Source organism: Urocitellus parryii, chromosome 1 (genome assembly GCF_045843805.1).
Source record: "Urocitellus parryii isolate mUroPar1 chromosome 1, mUroPar1.hap1, whole genome shotgun sequence".
NCBI lineage: Eukaryota > Metazoa > Chordata > Mammalia > Rodentia > Sciuridae > Urocitellus > Urocitellus parryii.
In genome coordinates, this window is record NC_135531.1 from 90,879,212 (window position 1) to 90,892,458 (window position 13,247).

The following is a 13,247-nucleotide window of genomic DNA, read 5'->3' on the forward strand; positions in this document are numbered from 1 at the left end:
GAAATTATTTCTTCAGCATGATGTCAAAAGCAGAAGCAATAAAAGTAAAAATAGATAAACCGGATTTCCTCAAAACAAAATTCCTCTGCACCAAAAGGATACAAGTAAAAAACAACAACAAAGAGTAGGAGAAAATTTTTGCAAATCATTTGTTTGGTTGTGGAGTCAATGTTCAGAATTCATGAAATTCTCCTATAGCTCTATAGCTTGGCAACAACAACATAAAAGCCCTTCATCCCTAATTTAAAAATAGGACAATGACCTGAATAGACATTTCTCTGAAGAAGATATGCAAATGATCAATAAGTACAGGAAAATATGCTCAACCTCATTAATTTTTAGGGAAATGCAAATCAAGACTGCCATGAGATAACACCTGCATTAGGATGGTTACTATTTTAAGAAAATGTGTTGTCAAGAATATAGAGAAAGTAGAAGACTTGTACTTTGTTGTTAAAAATGTAATCTGGTATAGCAGTTGTGGAAAACAGTATGAAAGTTCCTTAAAAAAATAAAATAAAACTTAGAATAACAATATTATTTAGGAAATATATTTCTGGGTGTATGTCCAAAATATCGAAAGTAGGGTTCTTGTCAAACAGACATTTTCATACCATATTCATAGTCACATCATTCCCAATAGCATAAAAGGAGAAAGCAACGCATGTATCCATTGATGGATAAACACATAAATAAAATGTGGCATACCCACACAAATGGAATATTATCCAGGCCTTTAAAGGAAAGAAATTCTTATACCTGTCACTACATGGATGAATCTTCAGGACAGTGTGCTAAATGAAGTAAAGCATACAAAAATATACACACTACCTGGTTCTACTTACACAAGGTAACTAGAGCACTTCAATTCATAGATACAGAAATTAGATTGGTGCCAGGGACTGTGGGGAGAGGAGAAAGGGAAAATATTGTTTAATGAGCACAAAGTTTCAGATGCACAAGATGAAAAACATTCTAGATATGAATAGTGGTAATGATTGCACAACTGTGTGAATATACCTAATACAATTGAATTATGCAGTTAAAAATTATTTAAATGGGAAAATTTAGAATGTGTGTCTTACCACAATTAAAATCATTTATTAAATGAAGAATATCAACATTTCTCTGATGTGGTTTTCCTATTTTCATAAAGAAACTTGGAATTAATTATCTTAGCTTCTGCTGTACTTCCCACCACCATTTATCATGCTTGTGAACTCCCAATATGAACCCTCTGTGACTTCCACTAGTATGACAAGCTCCTCCCTCCCCAAGACAACTTCCAGAACATACTGTGTACTGAAGAACTCTTTGCTATGTTTAGTCCATCGACTTATCTCCAAACACTCTCTTTCAAAATTGTTAATATTTCTTGTCTATTGATATCTTCTGCTCTCTGATTTATCACTATACAGTTTATTGGAACAGAAAATAGTCAACAATTTTTCTGCTGCATACTATTAGAGAGTTTCAACCATGAGACTGAGCCTTGTTCTGGTTTGTGCAATTAGCTTAGCTTTAGATAGACAAATAAATACAGGTTTCACATCCCATTAATTATATATCCCATGTAGTTACAAATGTTCTAGAAATATAGAGCAACTTCTTTAGTTGACAAAATAAATAATCAAGGTGACTAGTTGACAAAGTTGAACTTTTGTGAATAGGTTTTATAAATGAAAAGTCATACTTTGCTTTTAAAATTTCTTCTTTATATCTCAGTCACCTGGGCTTTTAGGGAAGTTCTGAATTAAAAATTAATAAGGAATTTTCCTCTAGCAGTCTGCTGCCAGCCCATATATATTTCATAAGATCAGTAATTCATGCCCAATTTTGTTGTTTTGGGAGATGGGACAGAATTCCAAATTTTTCCTAGAATCATTATAATGCTTTTCTTTTTTTCCAATTTGTATTTCTTATAATTGTTAAAATGGCCTACCGTATAAGGAGAGAAATGTCTGTACTGGATAAAATATTTTATACCTGTGTCATCTTTATCTTTAATTAGTAACTTACTGAATTGAAGCTACTTATTGGCAATTTGTCTATATTAACTCCCTACCATCTGCTTTAGAGAAAAAAAAATGATGTCCAACAAGCTAATGATATGGATTTATTGTATAAACTCTATAGCTGATTTTAAGACCTTTCATTTCTCTCTCTCTCTCTCTCTCTCTCTCTCTCTCTCTCTCTCTCTCTCTCTCTTTTGCATCAATTCAGTGATAGGACCAGCTGCTTGCCTCTTCTGAAAGCCTAAAGCTAAAATTCTTCTAAGTATGGTAAAACACTTGGTGACCATTGGCAGCTCCTCTCCACTGTACCGGAGTAAGCCCAGAATCTAGTTTAAACCTTGGCCAAGCTCCGTGTGATAATGGGATGACCATGTACTTATATATATTTGAACAAATTGAATAAGTATGTGCCTTATTTTGTACAAAAGCATATCAGCTTCTTATTGTTTTCCATGGATAATATAATCTAAATCAACTCTTAATGAACAGTGTTTACTATCTGCAGGCCAAGATTAATGCAGAAATAAAATCTTTGCTTGGTTTTGAGACATGATATTCTTGAGTGAGTGCCTAAAGTAATATGTTTAGACATCCTTTCAAGTATTCTAGATTTTCTCTTGCATCAAGCCATAATATCACAGAAAAATAATTTAACATATTGCTTTTGCTTTTGAAGATTTATTTTTTCATAAGTGCAAAACAAAAAATATATAAATTTATCTTTATATATTTTTATTATAAATTGGCATGGTATTTTGAGAAATATGAAAAGCAACTAGAAGATTATACTTGTTATAGGTTTAGTGGAGAATTTGCCCACCATATCACTTATTAAGAAAGACACATGGTAGAAACATCTTTCAGGTATGACATTGTCTAAAAGCCTAATTAAGGATCAAAGAAAAATTGGCTTCCTTCTCAGTGCATAGATTGTGTTTAGTACATCAAAACTGCAGGTTTCGCTGCTGGATTTTTTTCCCTGTGTTTTGTTAAGAACCACTTTTTTTGTTTATTTCTCAGAACCACTTTTATATCTCCCTTCTTATCAAATACGTAGCATCTTTGTATTATGAACTTTTTGTATCAGCTGTTTGCCTATAATATCTTAATTTCCTATCCTGAATTTACTTTTACTCATATTTATTCACCTCTGTAGTTTTTAATTCTACTTTATATGTATGTTTGAGCAACTTTCAGTCTTTAGGGAAAAATGGATAAAAATAGTATAAGACAAAATGCAAGCAAACTTGTCTCACTGCCCCCTTCAACTGTGTACCTAAAATAGAATGACTTATAAAAATATGAATCTCAAAAAGCATCCTACATTTGTTGAGTCATTTATTCAGGAACTTTCATGATAAGCATAGTGTGTGCCAGGCTCCATGACAATTGTTAAGCTTACAAAGTGATGGTCCAGGCCCCAAACTTAAAGCATATATATATATATATATATATATATATATATATATATATATGCAACAGTGTGATAAGTATAATAACTATAATAGAATAAAAGGACCCAGACATTCCTGAAGATATGAAAGCTGAATGTGCAAGCTAGCTGACCACCCTGTGTTAGGTTAGTAGTCTGCCCCTAGAATAGAGGTTGAAATTAACTGGTATACACACAAAATCACACAGTTTATGCTGAAAGAGTTTAAAGTAAGTCACAGACAATATCATACATCTCTGTTACATGACTCAGCAGACAATACTTATTTCTCCATCAAGAAATTCACTTACACAAAGCATTTCTTGCACTTGGTCAGCTTCTGACTGCTTTCCCCTCTTTCCACCTATTCTTTCTATCAGGAAAAAAACATATTCCTCTCCTTTCTCTACTTTGTTGTTTTGGGACATACTCTTTGGGTCTTGTATTTTACTTCCTACCACTTCTTATAGTATAGTAAGTATTATACATTCTTTCCACACAAATTCACTGCTCCTCCTAAGAATCCTCTTGATTCATGTGAACATTTCAATCTAGGTCTATACAACTTTGGATTCTGAGCTTTCAACCATAACATTACACTAGATGACCTGTATTATATCATTTGACACCTAACACAGTATGACTATAAAGCAAGTACAGCAAAACAAGCAACTGCTGATAAGACTTGGATTATTTAGTAAAATGTTGAGTAACAGCTAATAACTCAAGAGCAGCTATCCTACTGGATTTCTGAGGGGAAATGAAATATAAATGAAATAATCTTAGAAAAACCTTTACTTTTTAATTTACATGGGTTGGTTCTAAACATGTATATTTGTAATAGCTTTAGAATAGTTTCAAGCAGCAGGTCAATGAATGAAATTTAAGTAAAGTCCAAGTATTGTTCTTCCACTGAGCAAATGAATAATTTGGGATAAGCCTTACTTGCTTACTCTGGTTAGTCAATGGCCTTTCCTCCTTAACTATTATGAGCACAGAGATTCTATATATCCAGCAAAGGAGCATCATTCATGGGTTACTTCAAAACTATATCACATATAAATCAGGGGTTTTCTTTGGAAAGGTAAGATGACTTTAAATTTCATCTGCTTTAATCCTCTATTTTACCTTTGAAGACTCTGAGAAGCAAATGTCTGCCAAAGAGTAAAGAGAATCAGTGAAAGAACTGGGTTAGAACTCCTCAATTTGCCATGAGGACCCCAATTCAAGGTCTGCGTATTTCAGCCTCCTCTTCTTATATTTTAGATACAGAAATGCAGTTTAGATAATATGACCACATGTTCTGACTTACCTTTTTGCATACATTTGAAAACTAAAACACCCAAAAATGAGGGTCTGTTGACTTTAGAATTTTAAACATATCTTCACAATGCCTTTGACTTGCCCCTGAATTTTTCTAGCTCCCAATTATCATTCGCATGTCGGCCTAGCTATAATCAGAAAGAATAAATGCAAATAGGCCATGCTAGGCTTGCAAAACTAAACCTAAAGGTGGTGACTAATGTCACAGGGTTATTGACTAACTCATTCAACTGAACTTTACTCAACACTATTACAAACTCTTTCATTGTTGTTGTTTCGGTTTCCCAATGTCCTTTTTCCTTTTCTAACAGTAATATAATTTCTTTTGGAGGAATTGTTCCTATTCTGTCCATACAACCTGGAGAGACTTTAGTGTCCTTCTGCACCACCTCCCCACCCCTCCACCCCGAGCATTGGAGAGGCAGGCGTGGGATCTCAGATAAACCATTCAGATACTCTTTTTTTTTTTTTGTATGATTTCCAGTGAAAAGCCTAGGAGATTGTTCTAAACAGTAAGTTTTCAGAATCTAGAGAAGAAAATGGAGATCAGTAAAGGATAAGCCTTAAAAGAAGGATGCAAGATGAAATAGCAGAAGGAAAGGGAAATGACTTTTTTTTTTTAAATTTTGGTACTAGGGATTGATTGAACTCAGGGGCCCTCGACCACCGAACCATATCCCCAGCCCTAATTTGTATTTTATTTAGAGACGGGGTCTCACTGAGTTGCTTAGCGCCTCACATTTGCTGAGGCTGGCTTTGAACTCATGATTCTCCTGTCTCAACCTCCCCAGACGCTGGGATTACAGGTGTGTGCCACAGCTCCTGGTGGGAAATGACTTTTTAAGGTGAGTGTCAGATAAACCAGGTCTTTGAATTCAAAATGAATAAGATTTCTTGAAAGAGTAGTGAAAAGCAATCTCCAAAAGGATGATAATCTTATTAATAAGACAGAACTAAATTTAATGAATACAAAGAAATATAGAAAGAAAATGATGATCTGCCTTGAGGAATAGGGTGCTTACAGGATGGTAGGGTGGAGAAAGCCAGCCAAGGAGCCTAAGTTAGAGAGTAGAGAGCAAGGCCATTTGAACACGACTTCAGATAAATATTTAACTTCTCCATCAGTTTGCTTATCTGTAGAATGAGGGTGCTCATGGTACCACCTCATCAGGCGCTGTGAGGACTCTGCAAGTTATTATATTAGTACACTTCAAAATTGGGGCTGGATTACTGAGCAATAAAGATCTACAGTTTCAAAGCAAGTGTGACCTCAAGTTCTCAAAATTCCAAAAAAGTTTAAGCCAAATTCAGTACCTGAATTTACTTACTATCTCATCGCTGACTCTCAAGAAAGCAGTTGAGACAGAAGTTATAACAACTTAAGGAGGAAGTTTGTGGTGAAAACATGAAATGCCTGGTCCATTTTATTTAAAAGTTTAACTGTGAAATGAAGCGAGAGAAAATGTGAAGGGCAGGGAGATACAATCACATTTTGAAAGCATAAGAGAAGGGTGAGTAAAGAAGAGGGGGTGAGGGTGGGAATGGGATGAGTCTCAGCCTAAGATTGTGATGGAAGTAAAAAAAAAAAAAAAGTTCCAGAACACAGTGTAGTTTATCTCAGAAAAGAGAATCATTCTTCTGAATCTGGAGGGGAAGAATAAAGTATATTAATAGAGGGAAAAAAGACGCATTGGAGAATAGAGCAAAGTCCCTCATGAAATTGGGACCAATGGACATGAACTTATCAGAAAAGTTGGAAAAAACAAATTAAGATGATGATGATGGCACACTGCCAAATGCTGGAAAATGACAAATCTTTATGTTTCCTTAGATTTTCTACTACATTAAGAAATTTTAATATGGAAATTCTAGGAAAATTGGTCTTATAAATCAAAAAAGCAAGATAAAATGTATTTTAAATGACCTCACTCAAAGCTGATTCATGGAAAGGACATAATGAGCTCCCCAGTGTTAGCATGGGAGAGGAAAAGAATCTGTAGAGGGTCACAGTGACACAAACTTTTTCTTACAGACTACTCTTTCTCTAAGATTCCAGAGTTTAATTTAACACATGCTTCAGGCCTCTTATCACCTAAGATTTAACTTCTGTTCGAATAAACAGTTCTTGTTTTGGATGTTGGAGAAAAAGGCAAAAAAATATCCCTTAATTTTATTTGGAGCCTGGCCCCCAATAAACATATGATGAAAGTATTAGAATGTCCTCAAGAAATATGTGTACAAAACATGCGTTCAGTTTCACTGAGTCCTGATGTTCCCTGAACATGCCAGCGATTCAGTCAATAAATGATTGCTACACAGTTGGGAATCTCATAAAATTGGATATCTCCTCCACCCCAAAATGTAGATCCTAAAATTGCTTAACTCAGAAAGGATTTCAAGTGTTGTTCATGCAATGGAGTTCCAAAATTTATATAAATCAGGCCATTAAATCTTTTATGATAATAATAATTACAATGATGATTTAAATAATGCAGGTGGCTATTCCACCTATCATTTCATTCTATGAGCTTGCACTAGAAGATGTATACGAGCATAAGATGAGAATTACGAACATATTCTTTCAGCCTGTCCCAGAGTTTTTCTTATAGCATAGAGTTCTTATTTTGCTATGTGGAGCTTGATTTTTCTTTACAAGATTGACAATATTTATTATTTCTTGGCTTCCTAGTAGTTATCCATCTCCTCTGCCACCCCTCACTAGTAGTCTGTTTCCTCTTTTGGTGGAATTTCCCCATGATTAAGTTTCTCATGGGAGAAAAAATTCCTAACTCCTACCTCTCAAGGCTTGTCACATCAAAAAGCCAAGAAAAGCAGATTCTTTGTGTCTGGTATAACTGGTGACAGTATCACCATCAAAACACAAAACATCAAAACATCACAAGAAAATGATGCAGAGATGGAATGACTCTTTGAAGTCCTAGCCCACTACAGCAAGAGCTCTGACCCATGCAGCTTTGGGTTTTGCCCATTTTTCAAATCCAGTTACCTGTCAATTCCCAATAACAGATAATCCCTTGATAATATTCTAGTAAAAAACCAATTTGCTTAAAAATGCCAGCAGCAGTTTTTATAACCTAAAACAAAACCAAACAAATCTTATTGGTCCCTGGAGGAAAAACTGACCATGCTGGGCCTTCTGAGAGGCAGAACTTCAGTGTCACAGGGGGAAGCTGCCCGAGAAAATCTCAAATATAGTCTTGATTGTGATATTTGTGCCTTGCAAACTGACTTTAGAACCCACTCTTCACATAATAAGTGATTTTATATTGAAAGCAGCCAAAATGCTCTACAATTACAAGAAGTAAAAAGAATAGACTACAGAGTATTATGCAATCACTAAAATGATATTACAGGAAGATATAAAATAACACTTAAAATATCCCCAATAGATTATTACCAGAGTTTTGTTAGTATCATTCATATTCTCTCATTATTACCAGTAGAACAATGACTTGAAATGTCATATGCAGTGTGGGTTGATGAGTGGTTTTTTTTCTCTTTATGCTTTCATCTATGTTTAAATTTCTTACAATTAATATAGACTGTCTTTGAAATTAAACTTTTAATACTCTAGCAATGTTATTGTAAATAAGGGGAAAAAATGTCTCTTCTAGTACTTCAGTGCCCAAAGCCTTTTCTCTTTTATGTTTTCCAGATAAATCTTTATTTTTCCATTCTATCCAAAAAGAGTAAAACCCCACACCTTTAAAATTTATAATTCAAGCTATAGAAGATTATAAAATGTCTCTTACAATTTGTCTTATTATTTGATATAAACAGCTTTCATCAACCTATGGGCTAAATCATCATTATTATTAATTAATTATTATTGCTTTCAGTTTTATGTTTCAGAAATTAAGACTTGGAAAAAAAGTCACATTTGAATAGAAATTCCCCTATTTGATCATTCACTTTTCCCCAGACAGCAACCCAAATGATACATGTCTTAGTAATCAAATACCCACATGTAGAACTCATGTAAAAACTCAATTTGTTATAAAAATGACACTTAGCCATGACTAGAAATAATTTTGATGGGTCATGTCCTCTGTAGATCTCTCAGACTCTTACTAATTTGTTTTCTTTATTATTGGTGTTTTGGGTATGAGCACTCAACCCAGAAGAATATTCACCTGTAGTTCTTCCATACTAAAATTTGTTATAAAGCAATATTGATACAGGAATCAGGAAAGTTAAGTAAAACAAAATATAGAATCATATAGTATAAACTAGAAAGTATCATTTAAGTCCAAGAATATATAATGGGTTATTTAACATATATATAGATTAACATATATGTCATAATATAGTAAGGTTTTAAAAAATGTCATATTACTATTTTATATTTAAATATAATTTAGGAAAATTAAACATATAAACATTTTAAAATATAAAGAACCACAAAAATGTTAGATCAATATTTAATATTTAATATAGATTAATATTTCCCAAGTACAATACTAAGAAAAAAATCATAAATTTAAAACATTTGCAATAAAAAACACAATATATAATAATTTTTTAAAAAGGTAAACTGAGTAAAATATAGCAGATTGTTGATAAAATGTTGCTATTCTTATATATGAAAAATCTATTAAATTATTAAGAAGTAGGAAGGTGAAGCAAATTGATGGCTGAGTAAGATGTCCCCACAGAAACACCCAGCTGAACATCCACCTGTAATCCCAGTGGCTTGGGAGGCTGAGACTGGAGGATCAAAGCCAGCCTCAGCAAATGTGAGGCACTAAGCAATTCAGTGAGACCCTATCTCTAAATAACATACAAAATTGGGCTGGGGATGTGGCTCAGTGGTTGAGTGCCCCTAAATTCAAGCCCTGGTACCCCACCCCCTACAAAAAATCCATCTGTTATGCACCAAATTGCCAGCACAAGGGCTAAGGAATGCAGGTGAGAGAACTGTAGTGCTTGTTGTTAGTATAATAAAAGAAAAAGAAGCATCCATAAAGGCAGGAAAGAAGGATTTTCCTGTGTTTCGCCTCCCCAACTCCAAGCAACCTGATCCTCCAGCCTGGGAGAGGGAAAGAGAATTTTATACAGGTCTTAGACTTGAACCCCAATACCAGATCTGCCACAGTAAAACCCAGTGTTTAGCAAAACCCTATAACCCCTACTGCCAAACCTATACCTCTGGAAATCTTTAGGGCAGGCAGTAAATATATCCCTCAACCACCCCTCCCTGCAACCTGTGTGGCACAGTGAGTAGCAGTACTCCATCCCCTGGGGAGCAGGGCATAGTTCAGAGTTTTGTCTCAGAGCTCAGTGACGAGCACCCAGTAGAAAATGAGGACCCTATACACAGATCACAGATCTAAGCCCTGAGACAGCTCCAGCCTCAGGAAGAGACCTGTGTGCCTGCCTGCAGGACAGACCTGAGTTTCAGTCTTATCAGCTCCTGCTTTAGACGGATCCTAGGAACACCTGCCCTTTGCCAAAGACTGTGCATGGCCTTGTGACTCTGAGACTCTGGTGTGATCCATTTTTGCACCAGCTTTGATGACCAAGGGATTGTCTCCTCTACCCATCTTCCAACCTTGGTTTCCAGGCTGTCTATTTTTTATTTTGAGACAGGGTCTTACTCAGTTGCTTGGAGTCTTACTAATTTGCTGAGGCTGGTCTTGTACTTGAAATCCTCCTGCTTCAGCTTGCGGAATCTGGGCTTACTAATGTCCATCACCGCACCTGGTCCTGTTACAGAACTTGGGCCATCTAGGAAACTGAGGCAGCACAAAGGACATTCCCCCACTTCAAACCCTAATTCTTGCAATCAAGTCAAAAAGATTTTTGAATGTCACTTATAGTAACAGATTTTGTTTATGAAGGAAAGAGAAAAAAAAGTGGGAGGGAGAGAGTGGGTCCTCTCAGAGAGGAGAGGGACAATGTGCCTCTCCTGCATTCCAGTTTATTGGGGAATCCCAGAGAAGTTTCTAGAGAGTCCCACCCAAGTCCACCTCTTGACTTTTGACTGATGACTGCAGAATGACATCAGACTTTCAAGTCTTCACTGCCATGACAACTCTGGGTCACTTTGGCCCATCCTGACTGGTTCTAATTAGATTCTTAACCATAAAATTTTAGATTTTAAAATTAGGAGAAATTATCCTCATTTCCCTGTAATAGAAAAGCCAAAAATAATAAGTAGGGAATCTAAACATACCACTAAGTTAATTCATTTAATAATCAAGGAAGACTGTAAGAGACAGATAAAGGGAGGAAGAAACTACAATAAAATCAGATAGTAAGAACTTATCTATCAATAACTACTGTGAATATAAGAAGATTGAATTCTCCAGTTAAAAGACATTAAGTGGGGGGCTGAGGTTGTGGTTCAGTGGTAGAGCACTTGCCTTGCATGAAGCACTGGGTTCAATTTTCAGGACCACATAAAAATAAACAAATAAAATAAAGATGTTGTGTCCATCTACAACTAAAAAATATTTTTTAAAAAAGACATCAAGTGGCTTAGTACAGTGGCAAATACCTGTAATCCCAGCAGCTCAGGAGGCTGAGACAGGAGGTCCCAAGTTCAAAGCCAGTATTACCAACTTAGTGAGGCTCTAATCAACTCAGTGAGACCTTGTCTCTAAATAAAATACAAAAAAGGGATGGGGATGTGGCTCAGTGGTCGAGTGCCCCTGAGTTCAATCCCTGGTACCAAAAAAGAAAAAAAACATGCAGTAAATGAATGGACAAAAAATAAATTAATTAAATTTTAAAACAAAGACATGTTGCATACAAGAAACTCACTTCACATCCAAGGATACACATAGACTGAAAATGAAAGGAGGAAGTAAAATATTTCATGCACATGGAAACTAAGAGAAAGCAGGAATAGACAAATCAATATCAGTTAAAATAGACTTTAAGTCAAAAACAGTTAAAAGAGACGAGTCACTATAAAATGATAAAAGGGTGAATTCAGAAAGATGAAATAACAGTTCTAAGTATATATGCACTCAATATCAGAAAATCCAAATATATAAAGCAAGTATTAATAGAAATAAAGGGAAAGTTAAACTCCAATACAATAGTAGTTGTCAAATTTCAGCAATGAACATATATTACAGACAAAAATCCAGAAAGAAACAGCAGTGTTAAATTTCACTCTAGACCAAATGAACCTAAAAGATTTCAACAGAACAGCATTCTACCTAACAACAACCAAATATATATTTTTCTCATTATCACATGAAACATTCTCCAGGATAGAGCACATAATAGCCCACAAAATAATATTCAACAAATTTTTAAAAATTGGAATCATATCAAGTATCTTTTCTGAATTCAACACTGTAAAGCTAGAAATTAGTAACAAGAAGAACCCTGGAAACCAAACATCTTACTTTTGAACAACTTTGACCAATGGATCAAGGAAGAAATCAAAGAAGGAAATTTGGAAATTTCTTGAAATAAATGAACAGGAGATACAACATGTCAAAATCTAAGGGAACAGTAGAAGCTAAGTAATAAGATAAACAACTTATTCCTATATCTCAAAGAACTAGAGAAACAAGAATAAATGAAGTCCAACATTAATAAAAGGAAAGAAAGAATAAAGATCAGAGAAGAAATAAAGGAGTTTAAGAGTAAACATACAAAAATAAATGAAACAAATGGTTTTTCAAAAAGGTACATAAAATAGAAATATCCAAAATAGTCTAATAAAAGGAGAAAGAAGGTTCAAATAAATATGATGAGATTAAATTGCAATCAAAATCACAGAAATATAAAAGATCATTAGAGATTATTATGAATAATTAATTGTATGTAATCAAATTTGATTATCTAGAAGAAATAGACAAGTTCCTGGAAACAAACACCTCACCAAGAATAAAATTTAAAAAAAATAAACCACCTTGGGCTGGGGTTGTGGCTCAGAGGTAGAGCGCTCGCCTAGCATGTGCGAGGCCCTGGGTTCAATCCTCAGCACCATATAAAAAATAAATAAGTAAATAAGGGTATTGTGTCAATCACAACTAAAAAATATATATTTAAAAAAACCTACCTGAACAGACTAGTAGTAAATAATAAGATTAAATTAGTAATAATATCTCCTCTCAAAGAAAAGCCTAGAACCAGATGATTTCACTGATGGGTTCTATCAAGCATTAAAGAAGAACCAATAATAATTACTCTTCTTAAATTATTCCAAAAAATAGAATAGGAAAGAATTCTTCCAAACAAATTCAATATGACAGTGCATAGGCAAACATTATATGCATTTTGGTATTTTTCCTTAATACAAAAAACAGATTAGAACATAACAACAACAACAAAAGAAAACAATAGGCTACTCTCCTTGATGAACACAGACGCAAAAATTCTCAACAAAATACTAGTACATTTAAAAAATTATTATCCATGATCAAGTGGAATTCATCCCAGGAATGCAAGGATGGTTCAAGATATGCAAATCAATAAATCAAAAGAGTGAAGGA